Source organism: Eupeodes corollae, chromosome 3 (genome assembly GCF_945859685.1).
Source record: "Eupeodes corollae chromosome 3, idEupCoro1.1, whole genome shotgun sequence".
Lineage (NCBI taxonomy): Eukaryota > Metazoa > Arthropoda > Insecta > Diptera > Syrphidae > Eupeodes > Eupeodes corollae.
Genome location: NC_079149.1, coordinates 41,426,181 through 41,453,843, shown reverse-complemented (window position 1 = coordinate 41,453,843; position 27,663 = coordinate 41,426,181). Strand labels below are relative to the sequence as shown.

The window sequence follows — 27,663 nt, the reverse complement described above, 5'->3', positions numbered from 1 at the left end:
AGAATTTATGAAATGCATCAACCGATATCCAACACGTAGAGCAGATACATTTGGAATTGTTATCTTCTTGATTGGGCTACATCAGAAATTCCATCAATTAGTAGGTAGATGAAACGAGATCTTCAAGTCTTATTTATTCTTACCTCGAGCCAAAAATGTTTTGAAATTATGCACTTGATATCCATATTTACACCTTGTTCTCCAAATATATCAATCGGTTTGTCAGGTGTTTTTAAACACAAAATGCACTTCATTTTACACAATATTTGTTAAGTTAATTTGTGGATTTTTAAAGGAGAGGAAAGGAATACAAATAACTTCGGCCTATGAATTATTGTTGACAAAAACAAAAACCGAGAACTGACAGCGGAATTTAAATGAAAACAAAAAATAGACATTCAAAAGAAGTGATGCCAATATCTCCTTTAAACATAGGATGCTTATGCTTAGTTTAGCTTATTAGGATAGTTTATATTTTTCTACATCATCTTATAATACAGGGTCATTCATTCGGTGGTTTCAAGTTGCAAGATAAGTTCAAGTCAAACTCTCGCTTAACAATATAACAATGAATAAGAATTATTAAATCTTACCAAAAAGTGGTTTAGCAACCGCAACAACATTTCGCGTATTACACAATCGGTACGTCTAAATTGTAAAGAAAGAGATTGGGACGCTACTGATGTCGTAAGGAATCAATTATCGTAATAAGCACTTTGTCAAAAATACAACTGATGCGAGCGCAAGTGTTGCGGAAGATTCATATTTATCGAATTCTTAGTTTTAGCAGACATTGAAAGTGTAGTTCCACTCTTTAGAAGATCATGATTTAAAAGGTAGTATGTTGTTCCAATAAGATATGGCAACAAGCCACACAAGGCGACCATTTATGGATGTACATATTTCTCGTTTTTTCGAAGTCAATTGATTATCGAGGTTATGCGTATTTACACTTAAGAGCTATGCTAATGACCGTGTCTACCCGAACAATATTCGAATTCCCAACGCATTAATGGCTAAAACACAAACACGCTTCAGCTTCGGCTTCGCCTGACGTTTACGAGTTCAGCCATACGAATTCAATGCATGCTATCACAATGCTTCACAAAGCTTCGACCTCACGTTTCATTTAACAATCTAAAGGAAAAGAACGTAATGTGCCTCCAAACGGAAGCTCTAGTTCAAATTTGCTGAACATTTGATTTGTCCAACAGCTGAACAGATGTAAAAAGTCAACAAACAAAATAAGTTTGATTTTGGAAGGATTCCCATTGGTTATTAAAGGCTGTGTAAGCTACTTTCGCGATAAATTTAATTTTTTCGATTTCAAAACTCATATTTTTTTATTTTGAGAAAAAAATAACAGCTACTTATAAGAGAAGTGCCATTTGAGAAATGTCATATTGGAAGTGTCATTCAAAGCAACCTCGAAGCAGGCCCAACGTAACGCAGGCCATAAAAACCAACATCACTCAAGTTATGACCAAAATATACCCGAAAATAAGCGAAAATGTTTTTACAAACTTCCCCAAAACAATCATTTTTCAAAATGTTAAGTAAAAGAATTTATAACACCAAAAAAGTAAAAGGTCACTTAAAATAATATTTAAAAAATGGTCAAACCTTTTTTAAGACTACTATAAGGGACGTGATGGTAATGCAAGATTCTAGTATCTGATTAGAGGGCCGCTAGAACATTAAATTCCAATCAAAAGTTGATTAGAAAGTTAGTAAAAAAAATCTAACTAACTTTCAAACTAAGTCTAAGAAAATGACAGCCGATTATATTACTTTATGCAGCTGAAAGGTAAACATTTTTACTTTGCGATATATTTCATTTTCTACACAGAAGTGTTTTGAACACAATAATGTTTTTGATAGCTTTTGCCCAATCAACTGAAGGTAAAGGTAGGTGAATAAAAAATATTGATTTGGAAATATATCGCAGTTGAAGGAACTAATAGTTGGCTTGGACAAAAATTACGACCTGCAGAATAAGTTGCGAATGGATTAAGCGTGATTTTTTGACATTTTTGTATTGTGGAAAATTGACATTAGATACCATCCACAACTTATTGGTCAGATTCTGTAATCGCTGTCATTTGGCAGGTTCATACAACATGAGGGACTTCATTTGCAGTCAACTTCATTTTTTGAACGTAAATTTTGACCAAGGAATCTAGTTATTTTTACAAGAGACATTAATTTAAAATTCAGAACTTTACTTCACAATTCTCTAAGTTTATCGTACAAAAACTACAAAAAACATTATTGACTACAAAACACTACTCAGAACAGCTACAAGTCCATCACGATTTGTATTCTGTATTGTAAAGAAATATTATTTATTTCTTTTCCAAATTTACAAGGAACTTTTTTACAGAAAGAATTAAATGGAGTTGTGAAGAAAAAAAATAAATCATATAGTAATAAAGTTCAGCTTTGAGTTAAATGGAAAAACATGATCAAGTGTCATTTTGACGGAATTTAACTTGACTTGATAGTTAGGGAGATTTTTCTTGACTAACTTTCCAGTCAACTTTCCATTAAAGTTGCCTTAATTGGAAGGTCATTTTTTGGCAGCTGCCCAATCAGATACTAGAAACTTGTCTAACTTTCAAGTCCCTTATGTCGTCTAAACCTGCCCATTGCTTATACGTTGGTAAGGCCAGTTTAATCGTTAAATAAAGATGATAATTATACAAAATTTTCAGGTCACTTAATTTATGGAATTTTAAAGTAAGTACTTACCTTAAGTCTGAGAGCTCTCTTAAACGCTTTTTCACACAATGTACACTTATACCGGGCTTCGCCAGTATGCATATAGGTTACATGACGATGCAATGCATGAGCTGTCGTCGACTGTAGACCGCAATAACTACAAAAATGTTTCTTATCATCTTTCGGATGTTGGGATTTCTTATGTCGCCGTAAGCCATCTTTGGTCGCTAGCCTAGTGCCGCATATTTCACAAGGGAAATATTCTTTTTCCGCATTTGTATGTTCGAATTGATGACGTCGAAAAGTCGGTTGGTCACGGCAAACTTTGCCACACAATTCACACACTATATTAGTCCCACCAATTTTATGGGCATCGTAAACATGTTGTTTAAGTGAAAATTTTGATGCAAACCTAGAAATGTATCCAAGAAATAATTTTTCATTTTGAATAAAATAAAAGTATGGAGAGAAGAAACTTACAGTTTGTCGCAATGATCGCACTCAACAGTACGTTCTGAGTAATCAACATGGACATCTTTGTGTCGATCAAGATTTATTTTCCTATGAAAGCTTTTGTCACAGCCTGGACATTGATAGACCAGTCTCTTGTTATGTGTCTTCTGATGTTCGATAAGGGTTTTGCGGCCTGTCAGGACTTTCGAGCAGAGAATACAAGTGAAGTAATTAGGTAACTTGTGCAGCAGAATATGATCAACTAAAGCAGCACGCAGGTAAAATTTCTTATCACAGCAGATAACGTAGGCTTTGCCGGCGGCATCATGTTCTCTTTGGAAGTGTGTTTGGAGAGCTGTGAAATTTGTCATGGACTTGAGGCATAAATCACATGAGAGTTCAAAATTTAATTTGATAAATTTGTCGAACTCTTCGTGACTGATTCTTTTGTCGGTAGTTTCTTCGCTATAGCAATCGGCAAGCCATACTCCGTCTTTGATGTGGAATACATCTTCACCAGGTTTGATATTTTTATATTTAATGAATCTATGTTTAGTTGTTGGACTTTTGCTATCCTCACTTTGGTTTTCTTGGTTTGGTTTGCGATATGTAGAAAGCTGAGAAATCGGAATTTCCGACTCAGAGTCATATTTTATATTTTCGCACATATTATCTTCATCGAGTTCTTCTTTTGTTTTTAGAGGATCAGTGGACATATCACTTTGGTTAAACTCTAAAGGTTGATCGTTGGAGTCTTCATTGACCTCAATCTTTATTCCTGTGGTCAAAAAGTTGTTATATTCATTTAAATCGACACCTGCAGAGGTGGATTCTTTTGGTTTATTGTTTTCTTTTGAATTGTTTGGATTGAGTTGAAGAAGCTTGTGTGCTGCTTCAACGTCTTTATAAAACTTATGAAATGAATCCAGAGAACCCCAACATGAGGGACATATAACATTAGCATAGGAATCTTCAGCGCATGGCTTGAGTTAGGAGAAGTAATGTTAATGATAGTTATATGGTTTCATTTTTGTTTGTAATAGTTTGTCTTACCCTTAACCAGAAATGTTTTGATATAGTCTCTTCAATGTTAAGAGCGAGACCATGTTCGCCGAATATATTAATATAACGGATGGGTGCTTTCAAACACAATATGCACAGCATTTTTAGGAAACCATTAAGTTTATATTAATCAATTTAATATTTGATGATTCTTTGTTTTATGTTGTTTTCTTAATAAATATTAATGAAAATACAAATGTAAAATTTGATATTGGATTGTGGTATCTTGATTTTGTTTACATACAAATTTTGACATAAAGCATATGATAAGAAGTAAACAGAAACAGCTTTTTTTAAAGTGATGCCAAACGTACATTTTGGCAACATTTGGCAGGAACTACAATAAATCAATATTTTAGATTTGTTTGATTAATAGGTCTGTGAAATGTTTCAAAGACTGTTATAAAATTAATATCTTCACGTTCTGTCACTAAGTTCAATTAATAAGTTCGCTAAATTAAAATAAAATTAGAATGGAATTTGAAGACATGGGGTTTTAACGCTAAAACACAAAACTAACCTTAAATGGGATTTCTCCTTTGTATACAAAATCTATAGGACTATCATGTAGCTCTTTTCTACGTTCGCCGTAGCCTAAAGCTGGATTTGGAAGTTGTATATAAAAAGATTCCATCTCTTTAGTTATGCTTGCCATCTTGTAGGTTTGGCGGAAAACATTGTTATTAATTTTCAAACGCCATCTGTTGTTTCTTTGCTTCAAAACCATTTTTATGTCAAAGAAAAAAAGGACAAAAGTTTGACAAAATAAGCAAAAACCATGTTCAAAAGTTTCTCGATATTCCTAGTAGCGTTATAGGCTAGTAGCGTTATGGAACTAATGACACTAACATGATGTTGGCTAAAAGCAGTCTACATACATATAGTAAGTCAATGACCTACACTCTGAGGAAATACAATTAGTATAGCGAGAAACATTAAAACTACTGGCTTTTGTATGAAATCAAATTCATAAACATTTTGACTTATTTTACATAAACTGGACATTTTATGAATTTGCCTCAAAAAAGTAGTTGTTATATTTTCAAAATCGAACAGATTATCTCACACAGTTTTCTTTTTCAAGAGAACCATAGTGTGTTTCCAATATGATTTACTCTAACTAACTGATTTCCAAATGGAAAACACCTCTGGTTAGAAAAATTGACAGTCAAATAAGATTTACCGTTTTTCATTATATTCTTGTTTTTGGTAATTATATTTTGTAATGAGTTGTTTTCTTTATTGTATTTTTATACCATTGGTAATGCTTGCTGCGATATTATATTCTTAAAATATATATAATTTTATTGTTGACGCTCTCTAGAGCTAAATGCCTAATTCAAAATACCTTAAAATCATTTTTTTAAAAGAGAAGTCAACAGTTGTTAATGCAATATACAGTATACAGATAATAAATAGAAATATTTAGATGTTGTCTACTTTTCCTTGCTTCAATCCATGTTTCTTACACTTTTGCTCATTAGAACAGGAGTTCTAAAATGACGTGCCATAGTATTTGTAACTTTGTTTGAAGAAAGATAACCGTTCACACAAAACTCACAAGCTCACAACATTGAACATACATAGAGGTTTTTAATTAATATTAAAAAATCAAATCATCAAAACCACTTTTTGATATATTGCTAGAGTTTTTTAATTTAAGTTACTGAAGTCAATGGGGCATATTCATAGTCATACTTTAAACCCGATTCTATTTGAACTGGAGGGTATATTCAACATCTAGGTTAGACACAGCTGATATTCACAAAGAATTTGGCAGCTCTGGTCAGTTATAAACAGGTTGAAGGTATATTCTAAATACAAAATGGCTTGAAGAGGGAAACAAAATAGATTGCGTTAGCTGGAAAAAGCCAAAATCCTTTAAATTATTCTGTGCGCTGTCAGTTGAAAAGTTTTACGTAAGTTGTAATATTGCCAATATCCTCCTCTTTAATTTTTGTAAACACAAATTTGTTCAACAGGCCCGATAACGATCCGTTTACTGTAAAGCCCAATCCTTGCTCATTTCCGAAGAAAAATGGCCCATTTATGCCTCTGGACCAAAATTCGCACCAAACAGTGACTCGTTTTGTGTGTACCGACTTTTTAATGTATGCGTGCGGTTTTTTGTGCCCCAAATGCGACAATTTTGCTTGTTTACATACCCACCAAAATCGAATTGAGCTTCATCTGAAAAGATGTTTTTTTTTGGCAAAATCGAGATCTTCTCTAAGCGTTGGTCAAGTGTACACACTACCATATTCGTTCAGCGGAAGAATAAAACTAATTATGTGTTAAATCAGATAAGAGCTAAGTGTTACCATTCATGAAATAAGCACTAGTTGAAAAAAATGTTGCATGACGGACCCTACACAATTTAAATGTCACTTAGGTTAGGTAAGTCCGTGAAGAACCAGAGCCTAGTGACTTACAACTCTCAACCATTCCTGTGTTCGCATAATTGCAGTTACGGAGGGGACCTACAGTTGAAAAATCTCTTTTTCATGACAAGATTTACTCTTGGAGAATTTATCAATTCCTGCAAGAGGCAGTACCCGCGAATACAAACTTTGGGTGCCACAGGCAGGGATCGAACCCAAGACCTCTGGCATGACAGTCCAACGCACTTACCATCATGCCACGGGTTAGGTTAAGTTAAAGTGGCTGTCCATAATGGAATACGATACACTTACCCCAGTTTAATGGCCCATTGTGATACCACATGAATCTTGAGGCTTCCTCCTAAGATTAATGGAACCAGTTTGAGTCCCTTACGAAATGTGAGAGGCTGATTATGCTGATATGATTTAGATCGTTTAGTAGATCGTTATAGAAGAATTCTCCTAGGTAATTCTTGCGTTTTTGAGCTAGAGCAGGGCATGTTCAGAGAAGGTGAAGAACTGTTTCCTCCTCTTCCTCCTCCACACAGTTTCTGCAAAACTCATTTGATGCGCCTAGTCGCGTGGTGTGCTTTCCTATTAAACACAGTCTGGTTATGGCACCTATTATCGAGTTTATATGTGATCTACTTAGAGATAGCAAGCCCCTGATCGATTTAAATCTAGTGTTGGTCAGATGTTTTTTTGTGACCTGGCACGTGGTGGTGCTGTTCCACCTGGTGTTTGTCAACTAGCGATTGGTATGCCACCATTTGCCAAGCGTGGTAGAATGGGTTGTACTGTACTGTTCCTGGCGAGTTCATCGGCCTTATAGTTACCTGGAATGTCTCTATGGCCCGGCCGGCACCCAGTAAAGGTGAATATTAAATTGTTGTGCCATGATCTACAGTTATGGATTTTTATAGAGTTTGTAGAGACAGAGTCCAGGGATTTGATAGCGGCCTGACTATCTGAGAGAATACGGATATCAGATGTTGATATCTCGTTTTCTTTAAGTCAGCACAAGACTTCTTTTATCGCCAAAAGTTCCACCTGGAACACGCTACAATTATTGGAAAGGCGCAAGGAGAGACTTAATTTCAGTCGTTTAGATACCTAAGAACTACGTAGTGGCCAAACATGTTTTTAGTCCACTGCAACGAAGCTTTGAGGCGAATAGCAGAACTTGCAGTAATTTGTTTGCTAAATATATTAAGAGGTGTTAGGTAGAGTAATGGCTGAATCACAAACACGCTTCAGCTTCACCTGAGGTTTACGAGTTCAGTCATAGGAATTCAATGCATGCTATCACAATGGAGCTTCGACCTTACGTTTCGTTTGACAATCGAAAGAAAAAAAAGCGTAATGTGACTCCAAACGGAAGCTCTAGTTCAATTATCTGAACATTTGCTTTGTCTGACAGCACAACAGGTGCAAACAAATGTCAACAAACAAAATATTTGCTCTTTGGAGGGATGAAATAATAGAAATGTCAATCAAAGCAACCTCGAAGCAGGCCCACTGTAATGCAGACGAAGCCGAAGCTGAAGCGTGTTTGTGATTCAGCCATAAGCTGTCTAGTGGCGCAGATGGGGTCGCACGAAGCGATCCGCTTATATATAGGCAAGCTGAACGTTCTACTTTATTTAATTTGTCTCGGCTTATTGCTTTCTCTAAAGCAGTCCACTATACTGCCACACCGTGCATAAAAACTGTCTAATTACCGATATGTATAGCAAAAATTGACTCTTTATACATTTTTAAGAAAACCATGAATTTGATACTTTTTTAATTCTGAAAAATACGATTTGAACTTAATTGTTAGTTCTGATTTTGAATCCAAACTTCAATTATAACTATTTGCATAACTTTTAAAAATACAGTTTTTTAAAGTTATTTGTATATTATTTAATATATTTCAAAAACTTGATATATGTATGCAAAGGAATTGTTTATACAACAGATTCGTTTAAAGAACAAAAGTTACTTTCAAACCATTTTGCCGTTTTTTTGTGTTGAAAACCGTTTAAGCATAAATGGTTTAGCGTTTCTTTCAGATTTTTGTAAGACAGTTGAAATCTTGAAATGAAAGGACTGTGGGGTTATGTGAAGTCGAATGTCAACACAGGTAAACCCGAGACTTTCGATGCTTTGGAAGAAAATATTAAGTTATATCTTATATTTACGATATAGGACCCAAATTACAGCCACGACACGGCCGCTTGCCAAAATCATTTTTAAAACATAACGACAAATCCTTATCTTTAAAATAAAGCTAAATTATTGGTCATATAATTATAGTCGTAGTTGAAAATCGTTACTCCGATTCGATTTTAATTTCGTTTCATTAAAGTCCTCAGTTGTCGGTTTCTATGTATGATTTTCCCAAAAAAAAATAAAATTTTGTTATTGACTAAGACTTTGGAAAAACTTTTTTGTTTTTCTTTAACAAAAACTTTTTCAAACAGACTTTTAATCGTAAAAAAAATTCTTAGAAATAAATTATTCATTAGTTGTTCCTCTTAACATAAAATATTTGAAGGATCATCTCTTGTTTTAGTTTGTTTTCCTATTAGACTAAATAATAAATAAGGCACAATCAATCACAATACCAACCCTTACACAGGTTGTTACCCAATTACGTAAATAAACAATTTTTTATATACACAAAAGACGTCCTACAACCCTATTTTGTCTTAGACAAAGGCTAGACTCTAGACATTGAAAAAATGCAAGCAACAAATTCCATTCCCAAAAAAAAGTGTACAACTTTAATGAAGGCTCTCGTGATAGAGAAACATCATTTCACATTTCTACACTAACTTTGTTGCATTTTCGAAAGTTACACAACAAAGGTCCACAAAAACAAATTACCAAGTTACAATCTTGCGCAGAAATTTCCATTGGATTTTCAATATTCTTATGTTATGAATAAACAAATGTATTTATGTAAGAAATGCATAGACTTGTTTTCCAAATTCAATTGAACACAAAACAAGAATTGTGACGAAGACGACTACGATTGGAGAAAGTTATTAAATTGGAAATAATAAAAGTTGACCTAGATTAAATGAAACTTATAACTAAACTAGCACAACATACCAAAATGGCCGGGTTAAGATAGGTCATGGATTATGTACTTTTTTGATGTTCGAAACGCACGTGCTTTTGTAAATGCCATGTGTTCGTATTCGAGTTGAACTCAAATTTCTCCAGGGACGCAAAAGACTCTCAGGAAATTTTTTCTTAAATTAGGTTTAGGTAATATAGGAGAAGGCTCAAGAGTGTTGAGTTTAAGTGACTGAAGAGGAATTCCTAGGTCAGTTGACTTGATACTCGATTTTTCATAAGAATCATATAATTTTAAATTCAAATTTAACAGTTTTTAAGTATAATAAAAGGGGTTGGGTTGGATTTGTTGATAATGTTGGGATGTACAATTCAGTTTAAACACTTATATATTTTGTGGCGACCTGTAATTCGTTCATATTTCCTAAATTTCTGTTTCAATGCTCATTTGCGTCTTCAATTTTTATGAGTGGAACTATTTTAGGAAAAGTATATTCGTGGATGACACTATCTATTTTTGAAGTTTATTCATTCAAGATGGCCAGCAAGTTGACAATATCTAAGAAATCTTTAGTATGTTATAAGATTCTATAATGTTTGCAATTAGTTTCAAATGTCAATTCTACTTTGACATTTGTGTACATTCAAGATGGCCACCAAGTTGTCACCACATCCGAAGAGGAGAGTTGTGAGTCTGCAAACGAATATAAAAAGCTAAGAGCGCTATCGTCAGCGAAACAATGCATTGGATAAGAAGTAGCAGACAAATAAATAGATAAACTAGGCGGCGCAGCAGTCCGTTGAGGACTAGGGCCTAGTGACTTACAACTCTCAACCATTCCTGCGTGCGAGTAATGTTGTCAGGAATGGAGGGGACTAATTTGAGAAAGCACTTTTTCATAACAAGAGTAACTCTTGGAGAATTTGTCAATTCCTCGCAAGAAGCAGTACCCGTGAAAAGACTTAAGATGGCGTAGGCAGGGATCGAACCCAAGACCTCTAGCATGACAGTCCAACGCACTAACCATCATGCCACGAGTACTACAGAAGTAATAGACAGGAGATCATTTATAAAAATGACGAAGAGGGTCGGAGACAAAACGGAGCCCTGGGGCACACCAGCGTTTATTTTATGTGTTTCAGACTTGAATCCGTCCAAAACAACTTGTATTGAACGGTTCGAAAGAAAATTTCTAATCCAACGAAGAAGAGATTCGTCGATACCGAATGTTGTCTTTAAGAGGCTGCGGTGGTTTATGGCTTATTAACATAGACCTGCGACTTAAAAGTCCAAAGGGTCATTTCACACGATCTTGGTGGCCAATCCACGTCGACTCGGCGCACGTGCGTTGACCAGTGGACAAAAATAAAAAAAAAATGTAATTTTTTTCATTTATTTGTTCAGCTGGTGAAATAAAAGTTATTGATTACAATCTTTTTTGTGCAATTATTATAAATAATGGAATCATTAAGAACAGGTTTGACTAGTTAAATTTAATCTTTGAAGTAATTTGTGGTTTGAGGGAAGTAATTAAAAAAACACCTATTTTAAAGGAATTTTTTCACTTAAGTTAGGCTTTTGAAAAAAGTTTTAGAAAGTTTTAAAGAACTTTGAATGTAGATACATATGTCGTATTACCGTTTAACTTTGCGGAGAAGCAAAGTTTTCATGCTACTTTTTGCTAACCTTTAACAAATTCAACTTCTTGTAGGTCATCGTCCAACCATTAAAAATAGATTTCTTTCAACATTTCGAGAATTGAAAATATTTCAACTTCAATTTTGACTGACTTAAGGGTAAATAATTGGAAAAACACGGATGACTATCTTTTTTTCGGTAGCATTATCACCATTAAAATTGGTTGAGGAAAGTACCGGGGTTGAGTTATGGAAAAATCTTCGATGTTCTTCTACTTTGTTTTGCCGTCCGATTAAGTTCATGTTCATTAAGGAATGCCCAGAACTTGTAAGAAATGAGGAAACCAAAATGAAATCTTAGATCCGTAAATTTTTTTATGATCACTTTTTCAGTAGCAAAAATATTTTCTTTTTTTCTTTTTATAGAACAACTTACTCCCAAAACCATAACCAAAAATTTAATTTGATATTTACAATGGTTGATGGGAGCATTTGTAACATTTTATCAAACACCAATTGTGCATCAAAATGTTTTCTTTGTGGAGCAACTCCTAAGGAAATGAATTTGTGCAAATGCATGAAAAACCAGTAATTTAAGAAAACTTCCGATTTGGTTTGTCCACTCTTCATTCATGGATAAAATGTTTCAAATTCTTGTTGAATATAGCGTACAGACTTCCATTTAAAAAATGGCGGGTTGGCAAAGACTCCGAAAACAATAAAGTCTTTAATGAAAGAAAAAAACAAATTCAAACCATGTTTAAAACACAATTTGGTCTTAATATCGACAAGCCTAAGCTTGGTTTCGGTTCGACAAATGATGGCAATACAGCAAGGAGATTTTTCAAGAACTCACAGTTAACGGCGGAAATTACAGGAATTGATAAAAGACTTATATACAAATTTTCAATAGTATTGAGAGTTTTGGCGTCAGGACTAACTATTGATATAAGCCAATTCTCTGTATTACTCGCTGAAGTAAGGGAATTATATTTAGCGCTTTACAGTTGGTACTACATGCCAATAAGTGTGCATAAACTTTTAATTCATGGGCCAGACATTATTTCGTCTTTCGAAATTCCAATTGGTTTACTGTGCGAAGAAGCGCTTGAAGCAACACATAAAGAATTCTGAAAAAATCGTCTTAGTCACGCAAGAAAGTCATCCCGTGTTAACACTAACCAAGACATTTTGACGATCTTGCTTCTCAGATCCGATCCTTTTTCATTGGCAGCACTTTCCACTAATAATTCTATATTATATATAATGATTCTTGATAACTTAAATGTCAAATAAATAAGGAACATTCTCAACTAAATTTAGAACATGGTGGCAGCGTTGGGATTCAGTTCGGGAAGAACTTAAGAAAATGGAAAAAGACGGAATAATTACATCTGTGAAAAAAAGCTTCCGACTGGTGCGCGCCTATGGTTGTTGTTCCTAAAAAGGAAGGTATTAGAATTTGCGTTGATTTAACAGAGCTAAACAAATGAGTTAAAAGACATCCTATACATGGAATAGATTATTGGTTGTCACAGTTAGCTGGAGGCAAGGTTTTTGCAAAACTCCATTTTTTACTCCTTTTGGAACATTTAAGTTCTCGAGGTTGCCTTTCGGAATTACTTCTGCTCCTGAGTATTTCTAAAAAAGAGTGTCAAAGGTCCTGTTAGGAGCTAAAAATTGTATTGTCCATGTTGATGATTTCCTCATTTGGGCGGAAAAATTGCAAGAGCTTGAGGAGTTAGTAGAGGTGGTGCTGACATAATTAAGAGAAGTAGGTGTTACACTAAGCAAACAAAAATCGGAGTTTGGTAAAACAAAAATACATTTTTTTAGGGCACATTATTTCGGAAGGGTCGATAAAACGGTGAAAAAAAACAAAAGCTATTCGAGAAATGGCAGCGCCAACCAATGTTAAGGAAGTACAAAGATTTCTTGGAATGGTTAACTTTATTGGGAAATACATCCCCAATAAATCATCAATCATAGAACCAATTTCAAGCTTACTCTATAAGAAAAATGCTTTCGTTTGGGGAATAACCCAGGAGAAAGCTTTTAGGGAAATTAAAGAAAAATTGATTTCGCAACCCTGCCTAACAATATATGACCCTGGAAAAGAGACAACTTTGTCGTGCGATGCTTCTTCGCGAGGTTTAGGCGCTGTCCTTTTGCTAATACACGGAAAAGATCAATTTCCTATCGCTTATAAACGGTGATTTTTTCAGAGCTTGAGAACTTTTTTTAAAAAAAAAACGCATACAATTTGCAAAATCTCATCGATTCTTTATTTGAAACGTTAGATTGGTCCATGACATTTACTTTTTGAAGATAATTTCATTTAAATGTTGACCGCGGCTGCGTCTTAGGTGGTCCATTCGGAAAGTCCAATTTTGGGTAACTTTTTCGAGCATTTCGGCCGGAATAGCCCGAATTTCTTCGGAAATGTTGTCTTCCAAAGCTGGAATAGTTGCTGGCTTATTTGTGTAGACTTTAGACTTGACGTAGCCCCACAAAAAATAGTCTAAAGGCGTCAAATCGCATGATATTGGTGGCCAACTTACCGGTCCATTCCATGAGATGAATTGTTCTCCGAAGTTTTCCCTCAAAATGGCCATAGAATCGCGAGCTGTGTGGCATGTAGCGCCATCTTGTTGAAACCACATGTCAACCAAGTTCAGTTCTTCCATTTTTGGCAACAAAAAGTTTGTAGCATTGAACGATAGCGATCGCCATTCACCGTAACGTTGCGTCCAACAGCATCTTTGAGAAAATACGGTCCAATGATTCCACCAGCTTACAAACCACACCAAACAGTGCATTTTTCGGGATGCATGGGCAGTTCTTGAACGGCTTCTGGTTGCTCTTCACTCCAAATGCGGCAATTTTGATTATTTACGTAGCCATTCAACCAGAAATGAGCCTCATCGCTGAACAAAATTTGTCGATAAAAAAGCGGATTTTCTGCCAACTTTTCTAGGGCCCATTCACTGAAAATTCGACGTTGTGGCAGATCGTTCGGCTTCAGTTCTTGCACGAGCTGTATTTTATACGGTTTTACACCAAGATCTTTGCGTAAAATCTTCCATGTGGTCAGCAACACTCTCAGAAACAGACGCAATATTCTCTTCTGTACGCACTGTACGCATTCGTGTGGTTGGTTTAATGTCCAATAAAGTAAACTGAGTGCGAAACTTGGTCACAATCGCATTAATTGTTTGCTCACTTAGTCGATTATGTAGACCATAAATCGGACGTAAAGCGCGAAACACATTTCGAACCGAACACTGATTTTGGTAATAAAATTCAATGATTTGCAAGCGTTGCTCGTTAGTAAGTCTATTCATGATGAAATGTCAAAGCATACTGAGCATCTTTCTCTTTGACACCATGTCTGAAATCCAGCGTGATCTGTCAAATACTAATGCATGAAAATCCTAACCTCAAAAAAATCACCCTTTACAAAGATTTCTTGGAATGGTTAACTTTATTGGAAAATACATTCCCAATAAATCATCAATCATAGAACCAATTTCAAGCTTACTCTGTAAGAAAAATGCTTTCGTTTGGGGAATAATCCAGGAGAAAGCTTTTAGGGAAATTAAAGAAAAATTGATTTCGTCCCCCCCCTAACAATATATGACCCTGAAAAAGAGACAACTTTGTCGTGCGATGCTTCTTCGTAGAGGTTTAGGCGCTGTCCTTTTGCAAACACACGGAAAAGATCAATTTCCTATCGCTTATATATCAATTACCTTAACTGGAGCAGAAAAAAAGTATGCAAACATAGAAAGGGAAGCATTGGCTATTGCATGGGCAGGTGAAATTTTACTGTCCAAACGGATCACAAACCTCTTTTACAAATTTTAAAAACAAAAAACTTGGATGATCTAACTCCAAGGTTGCAACGCATTCGCATACGAATGATAAGGTATGACTACACCATAAACTATATTCCTGGTAAAGATCTAATAGCACCTGACAGTCTTTCGAAAATGCCCATTGATGATAGTTTTGGTTCAAAAAAAATAGAGGAGGATATAGAAGCTTATATACATCAGGTATCCTTACAGAATATTAATACGAAAGACGAAAATATCGTTCAATTATGAATGATTATTCCAAAGAATTTGTGGCCTATAATGTTAAATAAATTACATGCAGGACATTTAGGTAAAACAAAGACAAGAATAAGAGCTAAAAGAACCATGTGGTGGCCAGGAATTTCAAAAGACATTGAACTTAAAGTTAAGAGCTGCCCAGCATGTGTCCAGAACTCAAGAAATAAAAAGGAGCCGTTAGTTGCATCAAGTTTGCCCAATTTCCCTTGGCAAAAAGTTGCCATGGATTTATTTAAGTTAGAAAATAAATGGTATATCATTACAACTGATTGTTATTCCAGATATTTTGAAGTCGAAGAATTGGTCCGCATGCGAATGAGAGATGTGATTAAAGTATGCAAAGCAACGTTCAGCCGACACGGAGTACATCAAAGTATTTTCACTGATAGTGGAACGCAATTTCAAAACCTCGACTCATCCGAGTCTTGACGTTTTATGAAGGAATGGTCTTTTACTATTTTCACGAGCAGCCCTCAATTTCATCAAGCGAATGGAGCCGCAGAAGCGACTGTGAAGGTAGCCAAGAATATAATGAAGAAAAATCCAGGAAACGTCGATCTGGCATTACTAGCGTACCGAAATACACCACTTTCTAATAAATTAAGTCCAGCAGAATTACTTTTTGGACGGAGACTACGTGACAACCTTCCGGGTGTAAATTCAACAGAAAAACCAGATTTTCGAAACTTGATAAAAAAAGAAGAAATTTACAGAAACAATATAAATCAAATTACGATAAACGACACAGAGAAAAAGAACTGGTAGAACTAAAAGCAGGAGAGTTTGTGTGGGTAACTGATCTTCGGAGACATGGGAAAATTATTAAAAAAGTACAACATAGGTCATACTTAGTCGAAACTGATAAGCGATTTATCCGCAGAAATAGATTTCATTTAATTCAAGCTCCTTATTTAAAATCTTTACAGATGAAACCCTATACTGAGGTATACCTAGGACCTGACGTCAACTCACCAACATCAACGACGGAAGCAAAGGAGACATCTAAGGGTCCTACAAAAACTGTGAGGATTCCTGCCCGTCGATGTTCTAGTGATGTCTTAATTACCAGATCCTGGAAAAAAGTTTATGGCGATATTTGAAATGTCATAGCTAAACATTTCAATTAATTTCTTAAACTTAAATTTAACATAATTTAAAAAAAAACGCCTGAATGGCATAAATTGTATTTAATTTGAATTATAAAAACTATATAAGACTATTATGAATAATTTTGAATTTTAAGTAATTAATGAAATATTAAATTTTAATTTTATATAAACTTTATTATCTAAAGAGAGATGTTGCATTGGCAGCACTTTCTTGATAACTTAAATGTCAAATGAATAAAGAACATTCTCAACTAAATTAAGAACAGATCCTTTAATTTCTAATCTTAGAAAAAAATGCTGAGATTATGAAAGGAAGATCAAGAAGAAATTGCTCAATATCTCCAAACAAGCGAATGCCTTGACATCTCGTCTCCCTTTTTTATTTTTAGTTTTGAAGATATTGAACAATCTGACCCGGATTCTTAAATAATTATTATTTAAATAAATGCACACACATGTGTTTGAAATATTTTTTGTTTATTTTTATTTTTCTTGTCTTTTGTTTTTATTTAAAAATATATAAGTGGGCGTGTCAGTGGGTGGACATGACTTTTTTTGTGCTTCTAAATTCTCAACCAAATTGTTCAAATCGATCTTGAGATATAATCGATAGCTCGCGTAGAATACTGATTGTGTATTAAGTTATGGGACACTTATAGTCATCCTTGAACCTATATGTTTTTAGTGTCCATTTTATCCAACTCAAGCCACGAGAAGATGGTGATCATTTACTTATAGCTATTTTCGAAAAATAAGGATCGATCTAGGCCAAAATCAACACCAAACAGTAACTTTATTTGGATATGCATTAGCACATCGTGAATCTTGCGTGGATTTGCTTATTCGGGTACCAAAAGAATATGCTTTATCACTAGGGATGATTTGTTGACCAATCTTGGGATCAACTTCCAACTGATCCCCAATTAACGAACCAACAACAACGTGTTGTTTGATTTTAAACTTTCCATGTCCATTTGTCTTTAGTGAGTTATTAAAAGGAAATATTTTGACGGAAAGTAAAAGAAACAATATGGCCACCACGAACTTTCAAAATCAACTCGTCCCTAATGGAAGCCCCTTTTTTAATAATATCTAACATAAATCGGTGATAACTGAGCGGATTTACTATCGTACTTCTGCATGCAAAATATTTTTTAAGAGAACATATTTCCATACCAACAGATGGTTCAATTTTTATTGGTTATATATTTAAGATATAAATATCCCAATCGATGAAAACTAAAAGACTTTTTCAAGATTTTAAAATCTAAAAGCATCTTAAGTTTTATTGATACAAGTAATCATTTTTATTTAGTTCAAATAAATGCCAGCTCGATATCCATTAGAATCATATTTCCACTCACTTAACACGTACTATTTATGTACTTGAAGGCATTAAAAGAATTGTAATTAATCCCATCCACAAACTACTTTGAGGTCAAGCATTTCCATCAACACCCTTGAGTAATTTTCAAGATTTTAATTTTCAGCTTCATCTCGCATCTTTAATCTTTAAGCATAGGAATTTTCCATCAAATTGATATGAAAACATTAAAGAAGAAAATACCAAAGAACCACTCATAAGTACAAGCAGAAAAGATACCTACAACGCCCACACTTCGCAATTCTAAATCAACATGGAATTCGTTAAGAAATTTATATCTTCGGTTTCGGGTGGAATAATGGAGGCCAGAAAATAAATAAAATACATGAAGTTTCGGTATGGCTGTATAAATACGTTAAAAAAGGTAGAAGAAGGACGGTCGAAATAAGGGGTCTTGCAAAAAAAGGTAACATGTTAAAGGTCATTACGTTTTAAAATATTGCAAAATTATTTTAAAGGTTAAAGTAAACAGCTGTTTATTGAAGTGAATTTAAAACCTGTTAGTCAATTACTTGAAATGCTCTTGTTACTTGAAAAAAGAAAGTCTCACAAAAAAGTTGTTCACCTCCTCAAAAAAAATTTTGAACATCCGCACCTGGATATTTAATGGAATATTTGTATGAATGAAGACTTAAGGTTAACGTAAGACTCGAAGTCTCACAAGGAAAGTGCACGAATTTTCCACTTCAAGGTCTATTGAATTGTATATGTGCTTTTACAGGACGCATAATTCGATGCGATTTGTTCAGGCGGCTCTGGCTCCTTCGTGTATAGCATTTTTAATGGTATATAATTCTGATGACGATAAGATGTGGTATTATAGTAATTTATATCTACATATATATGTATACGCGAACATCAAGTGCACACTTCATTTAGCCATTCTTACAAGGTTATACCAAATGCAGAGTTTCTTGATCTTCCCCAGAGAAATTTAAAGTGCACTGATACATTGGACGTTGTTGCTTCCAAAACTCAAAATATAAGAAAGAAATACACCAGTCAACACGGTTTTGTAACTGGAAGCCAATTTTCGAAGTTTTTTGGTGGCCCAAGTTGTAATCCGTTTTCAAAATCACTCTTTCTTGGCATACTTTTGAGATTAAGTACTTGAAAATTAAAACAAAATTTATAAATATAAGGTATTTTTGAGGCTATGTTATTCATGTGCTGGTTCAAAAATCACATAAACAATGCTTAACCAAATAATCGTCAATTTTGTATAACGTTGGGCATTCTTACATATGTATATATTATATATTTTTGTAACCTGTATTATTTTTACAAACCGAGTTATTATAATTACTTATAACTTGTATCTTTTCTTAGATCTGGGTTAATCTTTTAACCTTATTTTGTCTATATACTAGTCTTTTAGCACATGGTATTTTAAATATGGACAAAATGGAAACAAAACTAGTTTCTGAGATAATTTAAGAACAAAACAACGGTCTAAATATGTATTACTTTAAGCAAAGTGTGAAGAAACCCAATTTCAGGGAAAATTTAATGAAAATCCTTAGGCCCGTTCTTCAAAAAACTAGAATTTTCGATTTTTGATCAAAACTTTTAGGGACTACTGTTGTTTTAAGTCTTAAAAAATACAAAAAAAAACAGACCTAGCGCGCATCGATTCAAAACCTTAATTTTTAAATTTGAAGGTCATCGACCCAATAGCTTAGGCTATAGGGGCTAGGACAGACGGACAGAAAAACAAACCATCGTAATGTCATCTTTGAATAAATCTTGATGCCAGGTCAAAATACGATTTGGCTGGACCTATACGCCAAAACGGTTCTGAAAAAATAGGAAACAATGGTGCTCAATCAGGTTTTCGTTCTGTTCCGTTTTTGAAAAAAAAGTTTCTACATCACATTTTGAAATATTTTGCTTTTTAATATATACAAATATTGTTAAAATCGAATCCGGATTTGAAATTTTACTTACTTACTTACTTAAGGTGGCGCTACAGTCCTAAGTGAACTAGGGCCTCACCCAACAAACTTCTCCATCTAGCTCGGTCCCTAGCTAGATGTCTCCACTTTCGCGATCCAAGTTGGGCGAGGTCACTTTCCACTTGTGCGCGCCACCTGATCCGCGGTCTTCCTCTACTGCGCTGTCCTGTGGGTGCGGATCCGAAGACTTTCCGGGCCGGAGCATTGGTTTCCATGCGCTCTACGTGACCCAGCCATCTTAGTCGTAAGGTGCTTTCATCCGCTTTTGTCATAGTCCATGTTTCTGCATGCAAGACGGGGATGATAAGGGTCTTATATAGCAACACTTTGGTCCCTCGAGAGAAGGCCTAACCACTTCTTAGTCCAAAGAAACAGCGGTTAGCAAAAGTTATTCTGCGTTTGATCTCAGCGCTGGTGTTGTTTTCTGCGTTTAGGTAGACAAAGTCCTTGACTACCTCAAAGTTACGTCTGTCGATGGTGACGTTTTGAACAAGACGTCGGTGTTGTATGTCCTTTCTTGACGACAGCATGTACTTTGTTTTGCATTCATTAACCATTCAACCCATTTTTCCGCCTCTGCTTCAATACTCACAAAAGCCCCATTGACATCACGCTGAGTTCTTCCGATTATGTCAATGTCATCAGCATATGCCAGTAATTGGACAGACTTTTGAAAGATAGTGCCTCTAGTGTTGACGTGTGAGCTCTGCACTATTCTTTCAAGCACGATGTTAAAAAAATCGCATGACAGCGCATCACCTTGTCTAAAACCTTTTTTGACATTGAAAGGTTCTGGTAAGTTGTTTCTAACCTTAATGGAGTAGAGTGAATTCTCCATGGTCATCCTGCACAAACATTCCTTCTCCCAGCATCGCCCAGTTTTGCCTGGGGTACCCGAAGTGCTACCTTGGCTACAACGAAGTAGTGGTCCAAGTGGATGTGAGCTCTTCGGAAAGTTCGGACATCCATGATACTGGAAGCGTATCTGGCGTCGATCCCAATATAGTCAATCTGGTTGACGGTAGATTGATCTGGAGAAGTCCAAGTTCCTTTGTGGATGTTGAGGTGTGGAAACCGCGTACTGGCTACCATAACGTTTCGCCCCGCAGCAAAATCTATGAGCCTGAATCCATTGTCGGAAGTGTTGTCGTGCAGGCTGTTCTTCCCGATTATTCCACCAAAGATGTCTTCCCTTCCTAGCTTGGCATTAAAATCGCCCAGGACTATTTTAATATCGTAGCTAGGGCACTGCTCATATGTTTTGTCTAAGAGCTCGAAGAACATATCTTTGGTGTTGTCGTCTTTCTCTTCTGTGGGGGCGTGCGAGCATATCAGGCTAATGATGGTCATGAGGCGCTCAAGCCTTGTTGCCTAAGTCTGGCTCTAATGACAAAGCTGCATCCAAATAAGCTCTGTTGGTTTTCATGGTAGAAGTCACGATAGTAAATATCGCACTTTTTCATCCTCTTTTTGCCCGGCCCTGGATGGTGGTGATATCCGCTTTATAGCAGTCTAGGGCCTCCGTTAATTCTTAGGCCGCACGTGGTCTGTCAAGGGACCTAACATTCCACGTGCACATCCGAAGTTCGTTGTCCTTAATTCGTTTGCGTAGATTGTTAACAGTGAATCCGTCTGCATCCGAGGCTTTTCAGTGCTTCGCAACAAAAGGTATTGTTTACGTGGCCAAGAAGTCACCCCGACGGCACAACCCCTAACCTGGAGGGCCAGATCCTTAGTATAACTCCAAGGATGGGGAGCCGGATAAAACCACTCCTTATAGGCCTGGGCTCTAAATAAGTCTAAGAAACCCTATAAGTTGTTCACTAAGTAGTTCAACCTTACTGCAACTATAGACTGTAGAGGAAATGATCACTTTAGCCAATACGATCTTATGTTTAATCATCTTTAGGTTTTTTACATCTCATTGGAAAACTCTGTATTAACTTCCCATAGGAAGTTATTGTAATGAGTCCGATTTGTCAAATTGAAAATTTGGACATTTCTCGACGTTTCAAGGTCCCTAGAGTCGAAATAAAAGATTTTTAGAAAAATGTCTGTGCGTGCGTGTGTAAGTACGTTCACGACGTTTTTTGTCGTCCATAGCTCAAGAACCAGAAGAGATATCGATTTCAAATAAATTTTGTTATACAGATAATAAGGCAGAAAGATGCAGAAAGGACTCTCAAGACAATGCGTGGGTGGTTTTTTTACCATAGCAGTTTGAAAAAAAGGTGAAAATTTTGGTTAACACTAAATATCTTACGAATCAAAAATGCTACAGACTTGAATCAAATTTTATATAATATATTGTAACGTGAGATCAAAGAAGTATATTTTTTGAAAAGAATACTGTTTACGGTTTTTTTTATAAACAAAAAAATGAAGAAAAAAAAATTGTCACCTCCAAAATTTTAAGACTTAAATATGATTTCATCTCCAAACTAATTTTGTGCAACGAAGAATAATGTTTTTGACATCTGATAAAATGTTGAGAAAAATCAAATTGACAGTTTTCTTATAAAATTTAGTAAAAATTGATTTTCGACTCAAATAACTTTTCAAAACTTTTAGACATTTGCTTTAAACTAATTTTATTAAAAAAAAAAATAGAGTTATCAACATTAAGTACAACTTTGAGAAAAATCGAATGAACAGTTTTCTTACAAAAAATTAAAAACCTAAAAAAATTAACAAAAGTTCGTAAAAATTGATTTTCGACTCATATATCTTTTCATTAATTTGAGAAAAAAAGCTTCAAATTGATTTTATTTTATAAAATATATTGTTGTCAACATTAGATAAAACCTTGAAAAAAAATCTAGTCGACAGTTTTTTTTACAAAAAATAAAAAACTAATAGCAACATTACTCAAAGTTGGTAAACATTGATTTTCGACTCAAACATCTTTTCAATTTTAAACCTGAAACTTATTTATCTTAAAGAAAATATCATTTTCGACATTCAGTAATTTTTTTATAAAAATCCAACAGTCCATTTTTTTTCATAATAAATATAAAATCTACAAAAAAATGTACGCAAAATTGGTAAAAAGTGATGATCGGGTCTCGATGATTAGAAGGTGTTGACTTCAAAGTCATTTCATTTATCCAATTTGTATTTGTGTGTATAAGAAATACAAACTTTTAAGAAATGCTACTAATTGGTACAAATTGGTTTTCGACTACAAATCTGGTCAACAAAAATAGATTTCGAAATCAAACTTTTTCATTTTATGCAAAATATCGTAGTTAATTTTAAATTTTTTTAAGAATAATTCAAGTGACAACTTTTTAATTAAAACACGAAAACCTAAAACCTTTTAAGCCAAACAAATCGACAGACGGGATGGGAAGTTATCAGTGTGGGTCACAACCCAGCCTCTTTTTTTTTATTATAAATCATGTAACTTTATTCATAAGTTTCATAAATGAAATAAACTTTTACATTTACAATAAAGATTATGTGTCATGTAAGGTTTCAACACCAATTAACTTAATTATTATTATGAACGACAATAAAATCTCAGAAAATTTGAATAATGTTGACGTTAAAAAACCCTCATTCAAGGTGTGGTGCAAGGATATATGTATAAACAAACAAACTGATTCCGTAATTAAACATTCGTTATTCCTTTTAACTTCTTGTTTACGAAAACAACAAAAATAAAATATTCCACATACGCCCCAGTGACCCTTTACAAAAATTGTATTTATTTTGTATTTATCATCATCTGAAGTCAACAGAAATTCAAATAATGAAAAAGGACATTTTTAGGGACTTCTTTTTCGTCAAATTTAATTATTAACAACACTTTTTAAATTTGTATCTTCTTATTCAAAAGTTCTCTAGCAATAACAGTAATTCAAAACACTTTCAAAACTTTAACATTTTTTCTGCGCATTGCATTCACAAAAATTCTCACTCAAAATAGAAGAAGAAAACGAACATTCTCCTCAAAATATGCAATCGTTGAAGCTCTCTTTTTCGATCTTCGAAAAATTCACATTTTCACATCGCAGCCAAATTGTCGCCCTCGTATCAAATCAAACCGAACTCCATCATTCAGTTGCATCGAGTTCTTGTTAGATGTTGGTTGTGTTTTGATATTCGTATCTCTTTCCACGTGCGTTTCTATAAAAATTTATCTAGTTTCAAAGTTTTTTCTCACTCATTACCAGTATCTCTCTTTTTCTTTCTCCCTGTGTTTTACTCGTCATAATAATACGATATTCTATATTTCTCTCTATCACACCAACAAGAGACAATCGGACTCGCAGTCGGACAGACATCTTCTAATAATCAAAAAATACAAAATAAAACACATTCCCATTCATTCTTCCATATTGCTTAGATGAGAGCTGTCAAACTGAAATAAGAAAACAAAAGAATATCCATCTCATGTCGTTGTGCAGTAAAAGAATTTTGATTTTGTTTTCTTCTTATTTGTTTGTCATTATACGTCGAGTCGTGTTCGTGTCGTTGTCGTTGTCGCTGTGTCCTACGCAACTGTCATATTAGTGTAAATTGTATTTTTGTTTTGTGAATAAAAATAAAAATAAAAACAAACAAAATTGCTAAACAAAATTAAAATAATATGTAATTCAGTAATTTTTATTTTAATTTTTGTGTTCGATTAAATTGGAATCGGAAAATGCATCCGAAATTAGCTGTCAAACAAAATTACGGTCTATTTGCTGCATTGATGATGTGCAGTGCAGTTCTGTGCGCATTTTGAATAAATGAATTAGCGCTGTCGTCGCTCGTCGTCGTCGGGATGATGACAGAATGAAAATCGCTCTCAAGTGTCAAACACGCGGCAGAAAATTGAAGAAAAAAGTTGCGAAATAGCAAAAATCCAGAAATTAAGTAATCCAAAAAAAGTGGAAGCAGAATCAGGAAAACACACGCAGCAGACGTTGAATTTGTTTCTTATTGTCATCGTCATCGTAGTCGTCGTCGTTGTTGTTGTTATTAATGTTATTGCTGCTATCGTTGTTGTTGTTTTCTAGTTTAAGTGCACTTAAGTGTTTTTGTGTTTTTGTTTAGCCTAGCCAGTGATGTTCTCGTCAATGAAACTTTCAAGTGTCTAGTCTCTGACCTTTGGATGAATGTATCTCTTCCTTTTCTCCTCTTGGAGGTCACTTTTCAAGTGCAAAATTATTGTGGGGAGTGAAAAAGGAATTCTGCATTTCATCAAGTGATTTCGGTGCTATGGGAATCATTCGTATCCGAATTCGAATCTGAATCCGTCGAGTCGATAAAGTCTACTCTCCCTGCAGCCAGTGCTCCATTCGGGTCAAGGTACTCCCATTCGGTGCTGGTGTGTTTTGAGTGTTGTGTTTTTTCTGTTTGTTCATAAAAGAAATAAACTTTAAATGAAAAAAAATTAAAATATTTGCAATTTCTGGTTAGTGTTTTTACGTATTGTATATATGCGCGTGTTTTTTTCTTAAAACAACGTTGATCGTTGTGTCAAATTAATACCAAAAAATTAAATATTTGCATCCCAAAGAAATAGCTCAACTCAGAGCTCAGAGAATTGAAGCAAACGTGAAGTGAACTACGGAAACAGAATCACATGTACGGTCTGGAATATATCAACTTTAATTGACCAATAAGAAAACAGATTTTCGATTAATAAAAATACGAGAACGAGCTGCCTGCGTCGCGAGCTGTTAAAAGGTAAGTGCAAACTTGTGGGTGGAGGAGTATGCAAAAATGAGGGGGCTCAATCGCAATTTCAATCTCAATCTCAAGACTTGTTAGGTAGGGTGGTGTCAGTGAATGGGGTTGAAAGCGGGAAGAAGGAATGCTGATTCTTTCTATTGTAAATCTACTTCTATATAGGTACGACTTATAGTAGACTTCGAATCGATTCTTGTTGTTTAATTAATGTATTTTTGTATTTATGTTTTATTTCATTTTAATTTATTTCATCCCACATGCATAAAGTTATTTTATATTTGCTCAAAAAATGAGTTGTACAATTTTTGTATTAGAATTCAAGGAATTTTCTTTTTTTTCACATTGGTATAAATTTGAGTTTTGAGTTTATTTTTTCGTTGGAAATTCTAAACTTGGAATCAAATTCACAAAATAAGAAAAAAACTGAATATAGCAAGGGAGGCACATTATTTGAATTTTGTAAGAAATATGATAAGAAGAGAGGTTTTAATGGGAAGGTTGCTTAAATAGGAGATAAGTAGATGATATTGGAGTACAGCTACGTTGGTATTTTTGTGTGTTTTGTTTGTTATGTTTTTTTTTCAAAACTTGAAGTAGGTTTTCTTTTTTGTTTTTGTTATTTTTTTTTTTTCAAAACTTGAAGAAGCTATTTTTTAACAAAAAAATTACTTTATTTTAGAAGGTTATAAAATGTACATAGATTTTTCATGAGGGCATTTGAAATCATTAAAAATAAATGTAGTTCAAAAATTAAAAGAAAAATATTCCACATACGCCCTAGTGACCCATTGTATAAAGTTTATTTATTTTGTTATTTAACTTCGTATAAGAGATTTTTTCAATCGGGCCAGTTTTTCGAATTGAAAAGATTGACATTTTTCAGGGTGTCAAGGTCCATAGAATCCAAGAATTAAAGATTGTTAGAGAGATGTCGTACGTACAACTATACGTTTGGGATACCACTTTTCGTCGTCCAAATCTCAAGAACCAGTTAGGATATCGACTTAAAACAAATTTTGTTGTACAGATAATAACGTCAAAAACGTCACTATAGCATTTAAAATTTAAAACATAAGAAATAATAGCTAACACCTATGTTGGTTGGCCTAAAATATCTCACGCTAGCGACTTCAATTAAAATTAATTCAAATTAAATTAATGCTTGGTTATTATAAAATAAAAAAGGGCTGGGATGCGCCCACACTGATAATTTCCCATCCTGTCTGTCGATTTGTTTTGCTTATAAAATTTTAGGTTTTCGTGTTTTGTTAAAAAAATTGTCAATTGAATTATTTTAAACTATTTAAAAATGAATAACAATATTTTGCATATGATGAAATAGTTTGATTTCAAAATCTTTTATTTGTTAACGAGATTTTTTAGTCGTTAACCAATTTTACCAATTTTATAGCATTTCTTAAAAGTTTGTATGTATTTCTTAGAGATGAGATTTTTGCTGAGTTTAACCATCTTACTCAGCTTGTCAATGAGCCTACTCGTAGCAGAAAATACACTTGATTTGTTTCTCACTTCTGATCCGGATAAGTACACACTCAATGCCTCTAGAGTCTAGGCACATCGGACCACAGTGTCATATCTGCTAATTTCTCGTGTCAAACAAATCCAGTTAAGGAAAGAGCTCCAAAGAGAACCGTTTGGCGGTACGAGAAAGCCAACTGGGACGGTCTCAATAATTTCTTCAGGATCTTTAACTGGTCGCTATGCTTCTTCGGTAGCGACGTAGACTCCAGTGCAGATATGATTTCTAGTATGAATTATTTGGGAATGGAAACGTTTATCCCGAACAGGGTTAAAAGTATTAAATCCAATTTAAAATCATGGTTCGATTCGAGCCGCAAAGAGGTTATCAAGCAGAAAGAGGTGAGTTTCCGGTGTTTTAAAGCCAACCCAACTGAGGAAAACCGAAAAAAGTTTAAGTAAGACAGGAAGGCCTGCAACGCCCATATTTGAAGGACCAAATTTTTACATGACCAAAAATTACGGCGAAAAATACTGCAATGTCCCAAAGGCAGTAAGAATTTTTGGTCATTTGTAAAAAACATGAAGAATTCTTCCTCTTCCTCGGTTCCT

General features: G+C 34.5%; 1 protein-coding gene across 5 annotated transcripts in view; it reads left to right on the top strand.

Annotated features, from left to right (window-relative positions):
• The first annotated feature begins 23,982 nt into the window (after positions 1-23,982).
• Positions 23,983-27,663, top strand: part of LOC129952541 (transient receptor potential cation channel trpm) — a 329,137-nt gene continuing 325,456 nt past the window's right edge. For all 5 annotated transcript variants that reach the window (XM_056065169.1, XM_056065171.1, XM_056065174.1 and 2 more), the window contains exon 1: positions 23,983-25,569. The gene's annotated coding sequence lies outside the window, so the exon portion shown is untranslated. The remainder of the gene's footprint in view (positions 25,570-27,663) is intronic.